At 40.4% G+C, this 18,428-nt stretch overlaps 1 protein-coding gene across 5 annotated transcripts in view; it reads left to right on the plus strand.

Annotated features, from left to right (window-relative positions):
* The window catches only part of CDK18 (cyclin dependent kinase 18), a 1,544,265-nt gene that overhangs the window by 1,438,714 nt on the left and 87,123 nt on the right, over positions 1-18,428 (plus strand). The window lies entirely within an intron of this gene.

Here is an 18,428-nt window from a genome sequence, read left to right on the forward strand (position 1 = left end):
ACTTCATTGTGAGTTTTTCAAAATTTTTTTTTTTTTTTTTTATTTAAACTTGTTAAGTGAGCTTACAAGCTCAGCCTGGGGTTTAAGAGGATAATACAAATGAAAGGTTCAATCACAACTTGGTACAACATTATACAGTGTTCCAAGAAAACAGAGAAGCTACATATATGTAATACACCTTCAGTCTGTAACAGTAATCAAAGGGAAGGAGATGACCAGGTATTCGGAGAGAATTAATTAAAGAGGTAAAGATAAAGTGCCTAATAAAGGAGTAGGAAATGGATACGGGCTTCATTTGTTTTTCTCATTGTTGGTATATTCAAAAATTCTAGTCAACCTTCTGGAAAGTTCATAGACACTAAGGCTTCACATACTTTCATATGCAGATCTGGCTTGTATTGCATGCAAAATATATATAACACAATGCAGTAATTCAGTGTTGCCATAACCATGCCTTTAAAATTTGGATGACATTTGTCTGATGATTTGTTTTAATGCTGTCGCAAATAATGAGCACATTTATATACATCCATATTTTATAGTTCCATAATCTGCTGGTAAGATGCGTAGTGTAGAAGGATTTACCGCAGCATTTTGTTGCCTAGTTGTGCAGAAATGCATAACTTAATGTAGTGCCATGTTGACGTAGCATGTCACACATCAGTGTCAGCTGTATATGAACCCTTGCATCATTTTATTTTCTCCGGTGTCCTTCCTGAGTAAACACAAGTGCACAATGGAGCTGCAAAGTGTGAGTCTGCAACATAACCAGAATAATACAGTATGAGGTAGACATGTGTTTTGTCATTTACATGAGAAGAATGCACTCTGGTAAAGGGTAGCACAGTAAATTGTAAGTGTATCTTTCAAACCTCCCTTCAATCTCATCTACTATCACCTCTGATCACTAACATTATTGTTACAACAAACACTAAACTTGTATAAACACTTTATGACTTGTACTGTTAATTATATTCTCTGTATTACTTTTAACTTTATCTACATTTTAACTTTTGTGTTTTTAAATGTGTACTCCCTGATTTTGTATTTGTATTTTAAATTGTATATTTATGCTTTTGTATACTGTACATTCTATACTTTACTTATGTTATATTCTGTTAACTGCTTTTGGAGCTTTTCTTCTCGGGCCTCCACTGAAAATGGGCTCTGCTTGGCCCAGTGAACTTCCCCGGTCATCAAAGTGGAAATAAATAAATGCATAAATAAATCTATATTATAGGGTGTGTGCTTTGCCAGTTATACTGTTTCTAGGGAAGTAAAGTTTATTTTGGTGTAGCATCAGCTTCATGTACTATTTATGCTGCATAATGCTACTACTAACTTATAAATTCTTTGCGTCTGATACAAGATGCACTGGTGTCAGTCTGCTAGCTATGTCGCTACCTCTTCCATTGCCTTAACTGCCAGGGTACTTAACTTATCTTCTAACCCTGGTAGCATGCTTGCCCCCAGAGGCATAGCTAGGTTAGGGTGATGGGGTACAAATGTTGGTATTGCTCCCGCAGTCAGAACTGAAGCACTGTAGTGCCCTCTGTGTGGCATAAACTGTAACAGCAGCTTGCTACCCTTTTAAAGGAAAGAAAAACTAGAATTAAGAAAAGGAAAGAAGATATTTTTTCTTCCAGTGGAGTGGAGGAACTTATTTTGTTTTTGCTCCTCAACTTAAAGTTGGAGAGGGGACATCAGGTCGGGGTGGGGGCATAAAAGTAGCTAGCTACACCTCTACTTGTCCCATTCCTAGACTGATGTTATTCCTAGTCTCTGATCTCACATCTGTTACCTTCCTTTATGCAGATGGTACTCCATCCGCATCTCTTTCCATTCTCTGTCATTCCTGAACAAACTCTACCCAAGTGCCTCCATGTCCCATCCCCTCTTTTCATCAACCCATGTTTCTGTAACACCATCAGTGTCCATTCTCACCTCCTGCCTCACAGCTTGCACCTCCCCATATTCCTGCCCAGACTCCTTGCAATGCAGAGTAAAACTTCCCAGCTACATCCAAGTCACCCTTGTTTGTTTTGCTATGTTCTGCATCTCACCCCCGTATAAATTCTGATGAGTATACCATAGTTGCATCACATAGAAATAATCATTGATTATTATGATTTGTTAAGTAATAGAGCATATTTTCAACAGGTGCCTCAGAAAAAAATGAATTACAAAGCAGTGCTAAGAGAGTGTCCCGGAATAAACATATCAGATATTCTGCACAGCCATAACATATTTGTCTTACAGCATCCTGAAAAGCCATCATTTTGTACAGTAATACCATTCTTTCTCTTTTGCACTTAAAAGGTAGCACTTGCTTACACTGAAACAATGAGGTTTTTGCACATTATTGACAGTGTTCAGCTATATTACCACACAGCACATAGTCGAAAATGTGGGGCAATCGCTAGTAAATCAGATTTAACAGTTGTTAAATGATGTTTATTGCTGTATCTCCAGTGAATTTGGTGATTGATTGCACATGTAGTAAACTGGTAATAGAAGTATTGTTATTTAATCACGTCTGAGTCTGTGATTTCAGGGGCTTTAGCACAAGCCCTGTCTGTCAACAACTGCTTCCTTAGGTTCTTGCAATTTCATATCCATTGCTTAAGTAATGCTGGCTGGCCTTCTTAGCGTCTGCCACCCCCTTCTTCTTTTGCCTTTGATCTTTCCAAACATTGTTTCCTTCTATTGTGAATCCAGCCTTCACATTATATACTCAGGGCATCTGAGTTCTAATTTTACTGTCAGTCTTTCTAGTGAACAGTCTGCGTTTATTTTTTTAATTATTGATTGAGTTTGTCTTACAACTTACAGAATTCTCAAGTTTTCTCCAGTAGCACAGTTCAAATAATTTGATTCCATAAAATCCAACATTCACAGCCATATGTTATTACTGGAAAAACATATCTTTGATTTTATGGACTTCTGTTGATGTATTTGCTCTTTAAAATTTTATCCAGATTTACCATAACTCTCCTGCCAAAAAGGAAACCTGTTTTAACTACATGAATGCAATCCCATCTGCAGAAATCTTTGAGCCTAAGAAAATGAAATATGTCACTGTCACCGCTTCTTCTTTTTTAAAAAATAAATACCTTTATTAAACCATCATGTATGACATAGGCAATTATACATTTCTATAAAGGAAAACAAACCATGTTGACATAATTTTAGTTGCAAATATTAAACATCACAAGCCATATTGACATAATTTTATTTGTAAACATTATACATTACTTATAATCTGTTCAATTATTGTCAGTCAAACATTATATAACTCATTCAAATCCTGCTTTCTTTTAAACCGTGTTCCTCCTCTGCATGTATTGTTCCCACAATTCCTTTTTTTCTACATAATTTGCTTCTACCCTTTTCCAAATACCCCAATTCCAGTTGTTTTATCAATATTGCTCTATTCACTACTTGTAGTAAAGTTGGTTTTAGACTTTAATTTCCATTTTCTAGTAATTGCCTTTTTGGCAGCCACCATAATTAGACTCAGCAAGGCCCAACTATGTCTAGGCAATTCCAGTTCTGTTTCATAGCTCAAAAACATAATTTCCTTAATTATACCAATTTGCTCACCCAGTATCTCTGACAAAGCAGTCTGCAGGGGAATCTTTAAAGTCTGCCAACTCATTACAGTCTGCCAATTACATCATTCTTCTCCATCACACCTCCAACATGTGCTGTCGACCTGAGGAAGAATTCTTTGGAGTCTACATTGGGTATAAAAATATCTATGTCAACACTTCCAGTCAAAGATCCTAAATCATCTAGACTTTGCTGCATATCTGGGAGACATACATATATCTCCCCATTGTTTCTAAACTCCAGCTTTACTCCATAGCATATTGCCTACTCCACGGTGATCTCTGCCTAACATATAAAGCTATGTCAAACCCAGAGCTGTTGGACATGCTACACCTAAAGAAATCTCAATCCCTCTGAGCTACACGCTCTAGGAACCTAAACCTTGTCACCACAATAAACAGGGCACGCTGGAGGGATAGATTCCTGTCCCAGAGACTTCCTATACTCTGGAACAAGCTACCCATCTATGTCAAGCAAAGTTCTTCATTAGCACTCTTCAAGAAAAATCTTGATGAGTGGATGGGAAATAGAAAATACACCCCGGGGATCACTTCTGTGTCTCTGCTGGACAGTGGCACAGGAAAATAACTTTCTTGGGTGGCGTAAGGTATTGAACCTTGCTGGCTAGGCGTACGTAGGCCCTTGGGCCGATAGCCTAGTACCTACCTATGAACCTATATATCCCCCCATTGTTTCACTGTGAATTGATTGTTTATCCAATCTTTCTTCCCAATCCTTTCTAATTGCCTCCAATTGATTCTTATAGTTATCATGCAATATTTTATAAGCTCTACTAATTATTCCTTTTTTAACAGCAGCTTCTGTTCTAGATTCTACTAAAAGCTCTACCAGTGCTGGTCTTTCACTTAGGATACCCCTATTTCTTTCTATTTGCCTTCCACATGGATTGATATCAGAGTATAGGCAGTCTCTAGCTTGCAGTCCAAATAAATTCTTGGCCACTTCCAATTCTGTTACCTTTCCCTCTCTAATTATTTGCTCCCAATACTTGGATTCTTTTACAAGTTTTCTTCAACAAATTCTAGCCATCTCTTGCCTATTGTCAATATCCCTAATTGCAGTCATCTCTGTCAGTAGAATCACCTTTCTCCATTCCCGTATTGGCTTAGTTCTTAGAATACTTTCTGCTATTTTATGAATATAATATTCTTCATGGTTATTGTTATTCTCCTGAAGGATCTGCATCCAAAGTCCCAGTCTATCCTTGTTTCTTGAGCTTCCCCCTTGTTTCATCATCATCCCTTTTTGCTTGCACTATGTATAACAGCCTTAAATGTACAGCTCTGAAATACCCCTTCAAGTTGGGTAATCCCAAACTGCCTTGTTCATTTGGAAGAATCAGCTTATCCCACGTGACTTTTACCATCTTCCCCTCCCAAATAAAATCATTCAGCTATTTATTAATTACTATCTGCAACTTCTCCCCTGGTTGATAAAAATATGCCTGACCTGTGTATAAAAACTAAAGGGACTAAAAACATTTTAACTGCTTGTATCATGCTATCTATATCCATATACTAGAACTTCCAATTTCTCAATTTTTGTGATATATTTTGTTTAGTCTCTTCCCACCTATCCTTAGCTGCCACACTAGAACCCTTAATCCATACTCCTAAGTACTTCATTTTGTCATGTCCTCGTAAATATGGATATTGCAACCAATTTGTGTGTGGACACATAATTTACAGCTATCCCAAAAAGATCTGAAACTGCCTCAAAATGTTCCACAACACTGAAATGTCCTTTTCTGTTATTTTATCAGATGTAAAATAACATCTGATCATCTGCAAATAGTGTCTCTTGACTGCCATACCAATAGTATCCTTGAATTTCTGAGTCTGTTATTGTTTTGCCAGTGGTTCTAAATATAGTACAAATAACAAAGGGGGAGGAGGGACACCCCTGCTTGATTCCTCTGCTCAAACAGAAATCATCAGAGAGGAACCCACCCACTTTAATTTTCACTTCTGTCCCCTCATATATGCTCATAATCAACCTTATAATTTTATCAGGGAATGCAAATGCTTCCATTGCCCTGCTTATAAACTCACAGCTTACTCTGTCAAATGCTTTCTCTGCATCAAGACCCATCAACAACAGTGGTATTTTTCTTAAATTTAGCTTCATCATTGTTCTGTTAATGTTGTCAAATGTTTGCCTCATTTCAGCAAAAGCACATTGATCCATATTTATCAATTTTGGTATCTTTGTTTTTCTTTTAGCCATCATAGACAAACACTTTATAATCATGATTTAGTATTGAAATGGGCCTGTATGAAGCTGGATCTGATGGGTCTTTACCCTCTTTAGGTATTACAGCTACCACTGCTTTCTTCCAGGATGTTGGTGCTTCTCCTCCTCTTAAAATACTGTTAAACAAAACCCTCCAGATTTTTATCAATTTTTTTCCCTACTAACTGCAAGACTTTCCTGTCCCCACTTCTTGATCGGTTTTAAAAGAATTGATAGTGATGGATGACATAATTTTATTTTATTTTTTAATATTGAGTGCCAAGCCAGCTTTTGCATTTTCTGGCTCTTCACCCTTCCACATTTCAGCCATCAGAGTGGTATTATCTGCATATCTGAGCTTGTTAGTATTTTCCTCACAATATAACCTTAAGCAATAGAAGAGGTGGATTTAAATCAAGAGACAGCTAAGTAATCCTGCAGCTATTGTTGCATTTGTCATGAAAATGTCAGTAGATGAGAGTTTTAGCAGTATATTTAAAAAACATGCCTTTATGGACCCTGGAGTGTAATTCCAGATTTGAGAAAGGTAGTGTCCAAAATTGCTATCACCAGATCTGTTTTTAAATTTCTAAACCTCAAATTGAAAAACACTTCTGATTCACTGATCCTTGACTGGATTTTATTGTTTTAGGATACTGTTTATCGATGGGTGGGGAGATGGGAGTCTACATACAAGCATAAGGTGTCTCAATTTGACATTGTTGACCACAGGAATCATAAGAATTATAGGAAATACAAGGTAGTCTTGGAGCCATTTATGCCTTGCCAGTACTCACCCTTATAAACTGTACCTCCTTGTTCAAGGAGGGCTAGGCCAGTCAAGTCAGGGGTGAATTTATAAATACCCATCCGGTCCTCCATTTCCCATTTTAAGCAAGATAATACTCACATAACTTAATTAGCAGTGGGAGTCTATTCCATTTGAGGGGAAGTTACTGCATAATTAATCCATTTCTCTACCATGTTTTGTTTACTTGCTAATGATCCCTTGTTGAGGTATTTGTGGGACTTATTGACTTGTAGAAAGTTTTCTATCCATCTTACTATATAGGGATCTATTTATAATATATAGGTTCATAGGTTCATACTAGGCTATCTGCCCTAGGGCATTTACATGCCTAGCCAGAGTGTGCTTGGCTTTCACCACCCATTTTAAAATGAATTTTGCTATGCCCTTTTTCGAGGTTAGTATACTGTGCATCTGTCTAACAGTGACACAGAAGTGATATCCGGAGTAAATCTATGATCTCCCATCCACTCATCAAGATTCCTCTTGAAGAGAGTCAATGAGGGACTCTGCCTAACCTGAACTGGGATTTTATTCCAGAGTGAAGGGAGCCTCTGGGTTATGAATCTGTCCCTCCAGCATGTCCTATTTATTTCAGTGCTGAGGTTCAAGTCTCTCGAGCGCGTAGCTCGATGGGATTTGGATTTTCTGAGGTGCAGCATGTCCATTAATTCCGGGTTGGACATGGCTTTATACGTCAGGCACAGATCGCCTCTGAGCAGGCGGTATGCCACTGAGTAGAGCTGGAGTTTCTTTAACCGGGCAGCATATGGCATCTGTTTGAGCCCTTTGATCCTCTTGGTGAGGTATTTTGGGGTCTTTCCAGTTGCTGCAGGTGTCTGGTAAGGTACATCCCAAAAGGGGCATTGTACTAAATTATGGGCCTGATGAGGGATGAGTAAAGAGGCACGATGACCTCCCCTGATCTAGATGTGAATCCCTTCATGATTAGGTGGGCTATATAAAATGATTTTCTATCCACTTTGGCCACGTGGTTGTCGAATGAGAGATTACTATCATCTTGGGTCCCCAGGTCCCTAATTACTTCTTCCGTACTTAATGGATTACCATCTATGTGGTAATTTGTGGGCACTTTGTTTTTGCTGAAGGGGATGACTATACACTTTTTGGTGTTTAGCTTGAGGCTATGGCTCTGGCACCAGTTGTCTGTTTCTATGAGGCCCTTCTGTAGGAAGCTTGTGTCGGCTAGAGAGTCGATTATGGCACCCAGTTTGCAGTCATCTGCGAACTTGGTCAGCCACAGTCCTTCCGTGTTGGCCTGTACCTCCGAGAAATATATACCGAACAAGAGAGGTCCCAGGACTGAGCCTTGTGGGATGCCACTTGTAACTGGTTTGGAGTCTGACATGGCTCCAGTAATTCTAACCATGTGGGTTCTGTCCTTGAGCCAGTTTGCAACCCATCTAGTGACATAGGGGTTTATGTTTAAGCTGGTGAGCTTATCTATAATGCCCGAGTGGGGTATTGTATCGAAGGCTTTTGCGAGGTCCAGGTAGGCTGTGTGGACCACCTTCCCCTTGTCAATGGCCTTGGTGACTGTTTCAAAGAAATCGACCAGGTTTAAGAGGCAGGATCTGCCCTTAACAAAGCCGAACTGGGTAGGATCCAGTGTCTGTAGGTCCCCAATATCTTTATTTATGAGGTCCACGATTATCCTTTCCATAGCTTTGCAGACCAAGCTAGTCAGGCTTATGGGGCGATAGTTTCCAGGATCCGTTGAGGCACCACCTTTGTGGAGAGGGACCACTGTTGCTGTACACCACTCTTTGGGTACATATCCTGTAGTAAGGCTGAGATTGAACAGTAGTTTTATGTTTGGGCTTAGTTCTTTTTGGAGTTCATGTAGGACGCAGCCCGGGACACCGTCTGGTCCCATTGATGCTGTGTTTTTTGCTTTGGAGAGGGCGGCTCTTATCTGAGCATCTGAGATGTCAGGGGGGCAGCACTCTGCTGGGACAGATATTTGCCCTTTTGGTGGGGAAGGGGGGGGGGGTTTGCTCTGAACCTGTCAGCTAGGATGTTGGCAATGTCTGTGGGTTCAGTGTATTTTTTGTCATTTTGTACTAATTCTGAGCATATCTGGGAATTCCCACCCAGGTTTCTAACATAACTAAAGAAAGCCTTGTGATTATCCTTAGTGTCCTGTGCAATTTTTCTCTCTAAGCTGGCCTTAGACGATTTAATGAGTGCTCGTATATTTTTGCTAATACTGATCAGAGATGCCTTCCCTTTTTTGGATTTTGCTCTATCATGTAGTAGCTTCCTCCTTCTCTTGTATAGTTTGTTTATGGCTGGGTCCACCAGACAGGACACCTGCCTTTGGGGGATTGGGTCTTGGTTTTGTTTGGGATTGCATGATCCATGTATTCCTGAAGGTGTTCATAGAATGCGTTTATAAAGGATTCTGCGGTCTGGGCCGTATTTTCCACAGGCCCGGGGGCTTTGAAGGATTCCACCTCGGTTTTGAGGAGTGTGAAATTTGCTTTAGAGAAGGTTTTCACTGTGGTTTTCAGGCAATGGCTGGGGTCGAGATGTGAATATCTAGTGAGATTAGTTTATGGTCGGATCTTACCAGTGAGGGATACACTCTGGTCTGGAGCATAGAGTCCCCATGTTGGTGATGATCAGGTCCAGTATGTTTTCCCCTCTTGTGGGAGTGGTAACAAGCTGTTCCATAGTATTTGAGTTTATAAATACGAGGACCCTTTGGGCTAGGGTGTTGGAGCTAGAGTAATGCTCCCAGTCTATGTTTGGGTAGTTGAAGTCGCCCAATATAATGGTGTTTGGAGAGACCTTCATATTTTCCAGTGTTCTCAGGAAGGCCGAGTGGGGTTCCTGGGTTTGGGAGGGTGGTCTGTAGCAGGCTATAAACTGGAAGGCAGTTTTACCTACTGTTAGTTGCACATGGATAGTCTCTGATGCTTCGTGCTGTGCCACCAACCTGGAGGTGTGGGTATCTTTGACGAATATTGATACTCCCCCTCCTTTTGTGGTTCGGTCCAAGTTTTGGGGCCGAAAAACATGGTATGAGGTATAACCTGGTAGTGCTGGGGTGCTCTCGGGAGCCTTGAACCAGGTTTCTGTTACTGCACAGATATCAGTGTTCTCCATGCTAAGGAGAGTTTTGAGTGTGTGCATCTTGAGGTTTAGACTTCTGGCATTGAGTAGAATTACTCTTAGTTTCTTTTCCTTTGTGATACCTATGGAGGTGGGTTTGTCTTTTGAGCCTTGCCTAAAAAAGGCAGTATGGGGGTGGCAAGAGCCTTTGCCAATATCCGAAAGCCCAGAGGTGACAGATGCAAGCCATCCCTAGCGAAGCATTGTGGCTTGTCGAGCATGTCATCCCAGGCTGACAGGCATTGGATCCCCTTTGAATGACACCAATACTTAAGCCAATTGTTGAAATTGATCATCTTGTCTTCATATTGTGGCATCATTCTTGGTGAGGGTAAGATGCTACTCAAGGTCAGGGTCATACCAGCCTGGGCTACATGCTCAGAGAGCTCCTCTATGTCTCTCTTCATGTAGTCCAGGGAGGTACATCTCAGGTCATTCACACCAGCATGGACAATGACTGAGTCATATTTGTACTTGCCTTGGAGTGATCTGAGTGCTTGTGTTATGTGGCAGATCCTAGCGCCCGACAGGCAGCTCACCATGACCTTCTCCTTGTTCAGCCTGGTGAGCGGGACATCAGTGTGCCTGACGATAGAGTCACCTATTATAAGTGTATCAGGTGTATTGTTTAGCCTTAAGGGCTGTGACTGTTCGGCACACTGGCTTTGTGATCTATGTGTTGCACTTGTTTTGTTTTGGGGTAGCGGTTGCTTGGGTGTCTGCTTTGGAGGTCTCTGTTGCTTAGGCAGATTTTTATTTAGAGACTCTTGAGTATGTTTTTGTGTGTTTATGTGTATGGTTTGCTGTCGTGGTAGGTCTATGTGAGACTGGAATTGTAGTGAGTGTGGTTTCCTTCTCCTCCTGACTGGTTATGCCAGTACTGAGTTGAGAGAGCTTAGCCACCAGTTTAGCTATATGGTTGCATCTCTCACATGTGTTGGAATTTGTTGGGAGGAGGAGAGGGTTGTCTGTGTACATGAGGCAGTTGTAACATTGCCTGAAGATTCCCAGATTCACCAGCTGGACCGGAGAGGAGATTGACAACTGACCTTTGGACATGCTAGAATAGTATTGGGAATTCCTTTATAATTGAAAAAAGGGTCAATGGGGAACAAGGTACTCGAGGGGAGTTTGTGAGGGTGCAGTGCTTTTAATTTTTTAGTGCTGACTTATATAATTGCTTTAGTGAGCAAGTGCCAGGCTTTAGAGTAGGAATAGGGTGTTTATTATGAGAACTAGATCAGTTCTAAGGGAAAAAGTGAAGAGCAGACTTTGTGGAGCCGAGAATGGTTTAAACCCAATTAAGCGGTGTTGCCCGATGCTGTGCTATGCGCAAAATCGCGCAAAGCAGCGCTAAAGCGGGTTTTATACAGGGGGACTTGAAAGAGCTAGAAATTGGCCCAAAACGGCCAATAGACTACCAGATTCTTGTGCTGGGAACACTCCTCCAGGGATAGATGGGCTGCTCTGAGCTCCCCACTGCCACTGGTGAACAAAGAAGCCTCCCTTTATCCAAGAAAGGAAATGGGCAACACAGGAACTTTCCAAAAGTCCAGAATACAGCAAACCCTGTATTTGGACTACTCTAGGTCAGGAAAGACTGGAAACAAGGATAATTTTTTTTTTTTTTAATATTGAGATTTAATAATATTGGTTAACTATCATAGTATATGGGATGGTGTCAAACACCATGGCCAGGTTAATGTACACTGTGTGGACAAGCATGTCGCTGTTAACAGCATGCATTGCCCTTTTTAAGAGGTTAAATAGATTCATTAGGCTGTGTCCTTGATAAAGCCAAACTGTTATGAGTCTAGCTTGATTATCTTTGAGTTTATCTGGTCAGTTTTAATATCTTCCATGGCATTGAGAATAGGACTTGTCAGGCTGATGAGGCTATAATTCTCTAGGTCACTGGCAAGCCTACCCTTGTGGAGTGGCATCACCCTGTTGTGAGCCAAACATCAGGGGCAACACCAGTGACTAACCTGATGTGAAATAGTCTGAGTGGTTTGCCAGGTTTGTTTAGTATTTTGCATTAAAAAGCCAGATTATTTATCAGGTTCCATAGAGGAAGTATTTTAAGTCCTGAAGAGCACGTTCAGTACACAAGCATTATGATCATCAGGGATCTGAGACATTTTGGGATAGGTGAGCTTTGAATAGTCATTTCTGGGGTAAAATGCACAGGGAATTGGTATGCTAGTATAATGGCAGTATCCACTAGATCAGACTAGTGGTGCCATTATGATTAAATTCACAGCACTGTTCGGTGCTATTTATTAGTTTCCTAATGTTGCTTAATAAAGTTTTGTAATTGTCCTTAATTTCAAATGCTAACCTAAGTTTATAACTTCATAGGAAGTTGCTAGGCCAATGGCCCTAGGGCCTTTACAAACCTAGCCATGTAAAATTCCCAGAATACCCTAGTTGACCATAGTCAGATGGTTGTTTGCAGTGTGATACTATGATCAACACTGAGTGCTCCTGTCCATGAGGGGCATAGGTGTCACCCCTGGAGAGAATTTGCAGTTTCCCATCCAGTTGTCAAGGACTACTTTATGAGACCTAACAGAAGTGTTCATGTTTATAGTCAGTTTTCTGAAGTTATCTTTGACCTAAAAGTGTTTTGACCTGCTGCATCCTTTGAGGAATGTTTTTTTTTTTTTTTTTTTTTTTTTTTTGTAGAGTTTATTTATGTTGGCAGACCAGCAGGGTGGTGTGTGCTTAAACGTCATATTATCTTTAGATCTTGCTGTGACTGCCAGTTCTATGCATTTATCTAAGAGGGCATAGAATTCCTTTGTGAATCTAACAGCTGGGAAGATGCTGCTATAATTGAATATTGAAACTTCATCATAGAATTTGAGCAGATTAGTATGTTTGAAATCCTTGAATTCTGACATATTGGTTTCGAGATTTAGAAGATAAAGGTAACTAGTTTATGGTTTGTCTTAACTGTAGAAGAAGATATTAGGGGAATAGTACACAAACAAGTCTATATTTGTAAGGACTACATCAAGAATGTTATGTCTTCTAGTTGGTTTGTTAACAATCTAGTCCAGGGAGTTTTTGGTAATTAAATCCAAGAACTTTTAGGCATGCCCCATATTGAAGATCTAGGTATTCCAGTTTGTTGAGGAGTAGTTGGGTCTCCCAAAATAATAAAGTTCTTGTTTATAGGGAGTTCATAAAGTGCATTAATGAAGCTTACATGATTTTCAGGGGACACAAAAAGTGTCCTGTAATAACTATAAACTGACAGTTGGTCATATTTAGTGTGATTTGGAACTCAATCACTATGTTTTTGGGTTTCTGGGAATCTCTTTATAGGTAATATAGTCCCTAACAAATATGGTGACATCACCAACACAGTCACCATCAGATCTGAAGCCATGGTAGGTGTGAAATCCAGGCATACAGGGAATACTTTCTGAACATTTAAACCAAGGTTCAGTAATTACACATATACAGATTTGTTCTGAATGCAGGAGAGTCTGAAGGTCTGGCTTTTTATTGTTGACACTTCTGGCATTGAGCATGGCCAATTAATATGATTCTGTTTTGGATTTGATGTATTAGTTATGGTGAGATGCACATTAGCTGGAGTCTACCTAAAAATAACACTAAGAAGCCAGCAAAGGCTTTAACCAGTATGTAGAAGCCTTGGAACAAGAGTTGCAGGCCATTCTTCGTAAAGTAAGTAGGATTGTCGAACATCTTGTCCTATGCTGACACATGCTGGATACCCCGGTAATGACACCAAAAATTTAGCCAATTGTTGAAGCCAATTATCTTTTCTTTGCATGTAGGTATCATTCTTGAAGAAAGGAGTCCAACCAGGACCAGTCATCCCTACATTTGTGACATGCATGAAGAGTTCTAACTTGTCTCTTCGAATATTCCTCACTGTTTTGCATTCCAAGTCATAAAGCCCATGTGGATCACAACCATGCCATAGTCATATTTCTTCAAAAGGTTTTATAAATCAAAAGAGACACAATCTTTTATTAAAAGGGCACATTCAAAGAAACAAGTTGATCAACTAGAAAGCCGTGACCCTACTTTTCATGTTGATAGTGTGTCAGTGCTTCATGAAGCAGTCAGTGCAGTAGGTTCATGTGGAAAGAATGAAGTATTTTGTACTGTTAAGATAAATGGAAGACCCATAGAGCTTAAAGCTGACAAAGGTTCAAAGTGCAATGTTATGACTGCTGAAACATTTGCCAGATTGTGTGCTGGTGAGAAGGCCAAATCAAGCTTCATAGCAAAGTGTGTAAAGCTTGTTGCTTATGATGGTGATGAGATTCAAACCGAAGGCTCAGTAGCATTTTATTGTTGATCTGCTGGGAGAAGCTATGACTTGTTATTTTATGTGATCAAAAGGCACGTACAGTCATTATTAGGGCTCAGAAATAGTTTAAAAGTGGAACTGCTTTCATTTTATAAGGAAGTCTATCACGATAGCTTGAAAGACCACTGTTCTAATTTCACCCAGTATACTTTTTCTACCTATGTTGTTCTTTTTGAAGACAGACTAGGCAAGCTTCCAGTTGTGTATTCCATGAAGTTAGACCCAGATGTCAACCCAGTTGTCAGGCCAGCTCGGAAAGTTCCAGTAGCTATGCAGAACAGAGTCAAAGCCGAGCTAAATAAAATGGTGCAACAAAATGTAATTTGTCCAGTTGATGAACCTGCTGAATGGGTATCTTCCATGGTGGTAGCTCATAAGAAAAGCTCAGATGATGTCAGAATATGTATTGATCCATGAGATTTGAAGAAATCACTGAAAAGACCTCATCATCCAATGCATGCAGTCAAAGAAGTTGCAGCACTGATGCCAAATGCCTGTTTTTTCTGTCTTAGATACAGAGAGTTCATTTTGGCAAATTTTGCTGGACAAGTAATCCTCACTGCTAATTATGTTAGTACTCCTTTTGGCAGGTGCATATTTTTGAGAATGCCATTTGGGATAAATTCTGCCAGTGAAGTCTTTCAACATACAATGGAGCAATTTTTTTTCTGGGTATCCTTCTGCTGTTATAGTAGATGATATTCTAGTAGGAGGTAATGGTGAAGCTGAGCATGACAGAAACCTCAAGGAAGTTCTGGAAAGAGCTTGTCAAGTAAATCTTAAGCTGAATCCTCAGTAGTGCAAGTTCAGGTTTCGAGAAGTTACTTATGTTGGTCATTTGTTTACCAGTTCAGGCTTATGACCAGACCCTTCCAAGCAAACAGCAGTTCTTGAGATGCCAGCTCCAGACAATGTTCATGCCCTTCAACGCATTCTTGGCATAGTTAACTATATAGGCAAGTTCATTCCAGACTTAAGCCAACTAGCAGCACTGCTTACAGAGCAGACACGTAAAGATGTATCCTGGTGATGGTTGGAACAACATCAAAGAACATTTTATGTCCTGAAACAGAAAACTGCCAGTCCATCAACTCTCAGATACTATGATGTTCACAAACCAGTTACTCTTTTCTGTGATGCTTTGAAATTTGTTCTTGGTACAGTCATTCTTTAAGAGGGTCAGCCTGTTGCCTCTGCGTCCAGATGTCTAATCCAAATTGAAATGCAGCATGTTTAAATAGAGATGGCAATTATGTTTGAAGTTCCATGATTATATTTATGGTAGACCTATCCAGATCGAAACAGACCATCTGGACCTTGCCAAGGTCTTCGACACCATCCCCCACTCTGGAATCAAAGATAAACTTACTAAGCTGGGCATAAATCCCTATGTCACTCGATGGGTTGCTTACTGGCTTACTGACAGAACCCAGACTGTAAAAGTAGCCGACTCCAAATCCAGCTCCAGATAAGTGACAAATGGAGTACCTCAGGGTTCAGTCCTGGGACCGCTCTTGCTTGGCATCTACTTCTCTGAAGTACAGGTCAACACTAAGGGACTCTGGCTAACAAAGTTCACAGATGACTGCAATCTGGGAGCCATTATTGAATCCCCAAATGATGTGGATATTCTACAAAAGGGCCTTACAGAAACAGATGTTTGCTGCCAGAGCCATGGGCTCAAGCTTAATGCCTAGAAATGTATAGTTATCCCCTTTGGGAAAAACATGTACCCATGAATTGCCACTTAGGTAGCAGTACACTAAACACTGAAAGTGTGATGAGAGACATAGGGACACAAGGTGGACATTGGTCTCACCTTCAATAACCACATCACCACAACAGTCAGGAAATCCTTTTATGTGGCACACCTCATCACTAAGGGCTTTTCATCCAGAAAAAAGGAGGTCATTGTCCCACTGTACTCATCCCTCATTAGACCCATTATAGAGTACAATGCCCCATTTGGTATGTAACTCACAAGACATCTGTAACAGCTGGAAAGGCCGCAGAAATACCTCACTAAAAGAATCACAGGTCTAAAGCAGATGCCCTATGCTGACCGTCTAAAAAAACTCCAGCTATACTCTGTGGCATATCGTCTACTCAGAGGCGATCTTTGTTTAACATGCAAGGCCATGTCAAACCCTGAGCTGTTGGACATGCTCCACTTAAAAAAATCCCAATCCCTTAGAGCCACATGCTCCAGAGATCTAAACCTTGTCATCACAATGAATAAAACATGCTGGAGGGATAGGTTCCTGACCCAGAGACTCCTCATACTCTGGAATAGACTGCCCATACATGTCAAGCAGAGCGCCTCCTTGGCCGTCTTCAAAAGGAACCTTGACGATTGGATGGGAGAGAGGAAATTCACCCCAGGGATCACATCAGTCGCCCTGCTACACAGGGGTCCAGGGAAGTAAATATTGTGGGAAGAAATTTCCAGGGAATTGTTATGGCTAGGCTTGTAAAGGCCCTAAGGCCAACAGCCTAGTACCAACCTCTAGTCACTATTTTGAGAAAGCCTGTGCATTTTGTTTCAGCCAGATTGCAATGCATGATGTTGAGATTGCAGAAGTACAATTTCAGTCTTGTCTACACAGAGGCAAACTTCTTTATCTTGCTGACACATCATCCAGATCACCCAGAAATACCAATGAACAGCATAAGAATGAGACTCTTGATTATGAAGTCATGGAAGTGAGAAATTTTTCTTCCACACATCTCTATGAGCTTAGAAATCATACAGCCTCAGATCCAGTTTTACAGAAGCTCAACCACTTTATCAATTGAGGATGGCCAGCAAAGCAAGCTAGTTTATCTCAAGAAGTGCAACCTTATTTTCCTTACAGAAGGAGATAAGATTTTGTTTGACAATGGTATCATCATGAAAAGTCCAAAAGTCATTGTTCCAAAGTCTTTGCAACAAGAGTGTATTGCTGTCTTGCATCATGGCCACGCAGGAACAGAATCTACTAAAAGGAGGGCAAAAGGACTTAGTATCTTGCCCTTCTATGTCACAAGACATTGATAGAGTACTTTTATCTTGTCCTGTATGTAATAGTACAAAGCCATATCAACAGAAAGAACCACTTCAGCTAAACCAGATTTCTGGACTACGTTGGTTGAGTCCACACAAAGTTATTTCTGACAATTGCAAGCAGTTTACTAGCCAGCAATTCAAGATTTGCTGAAGGGTGGGACTTTATCCATGTTACAAGTAGTCCTGAGTACCCGCAGTCAAATGGTTTGGCAGGACATGCAGTTCAAAGTGTGAAGCAGTTACTAGAGAAGTCAAAACGAGACAGTAGTGATGTTTTCCTGAATCTCTTGAATCTAAGAAATATTCATGATAAACATCTTAGTTCACCTGCACAGAGACTTCTGTCGAGACAAACCAGAACTACATTACCAGTCGGCAGTAGTTTATTGGTTCCAAGTGCTAAGAATAACAGATCAGTGAAAGTCTATTTGTTAAAGAAATGTCTATCCCAGTAGTCTTATTGCGCCTGCAAACAGCTCAATCCATTACGTGAAGGAGAGAGTGAGAATGCAAATGTGCAAAGGTTATGATTGGATAAGCGTCATGAAGAGTATTTGCCCAGAGCTGAGATCATGCATTGTGGAATCACAAGGAGTTAAGTTTAGACAAACTCAGAAACATTCAATACCAGTGACCGAGCCTGTACCACAGCACGTAGCCTGTGCGAAAGACTCTCTATCTCAGAGTGAGTTGTCCAGCATTCCAGTTCCAGAGGACATTCCAGTGAATGTCCCTGTTCCTTAGATGAATTACAAAGTTCCTGATATGAGTTGTTCACCAAAGACTGTCCCTGTTGCTAAACCCAGTTCTGATTACTATGTTACTAGATCAGGTCGCATTTCCAGCCCATGTTACAGATGCATGGCAACTTGGACATGAACATTGTGTTTGTTTCTGATGTCTGTATTATTCCATGTCTTATTCTAATGTCATTTCATTGAGGACAATTCATTAAGAGAAAGGATGTAGATCAGTGTGTGTGTGTACACCTTTAAGAAACTTCCTATGGGCTTTCACAAGTGTATAAACATTGAGCACATGCAAGCCTGACTGCCATTTTGTAGTAAGCTGTTGAGATGTGAGCATGTATATCTGTGTAGTCTTGTCAGATAATCTGTTTATAATTTTGTAATGTTGCTATCCATCCTGATGTGTTTCTATGTAATAAAGCATGTACACAAACTACCCCTTATCTATACTAGAGAGGGATGAGTGGC

The sequence above is a fragment of the Protopterus annectens genome, chromosome 7.part0, assembly GCF_019279795.1.
Source record: "Protopterus annectens isolate FY-2018-M chromosome 7.part0, PAN1.0, whole genome shotgun sequence".
Lineage (NCBI taxonomy): Eukaryota > Metazoa > Chordata > Ceratodontiformes > Protopteridae > Protopterus > Protopterus annectens.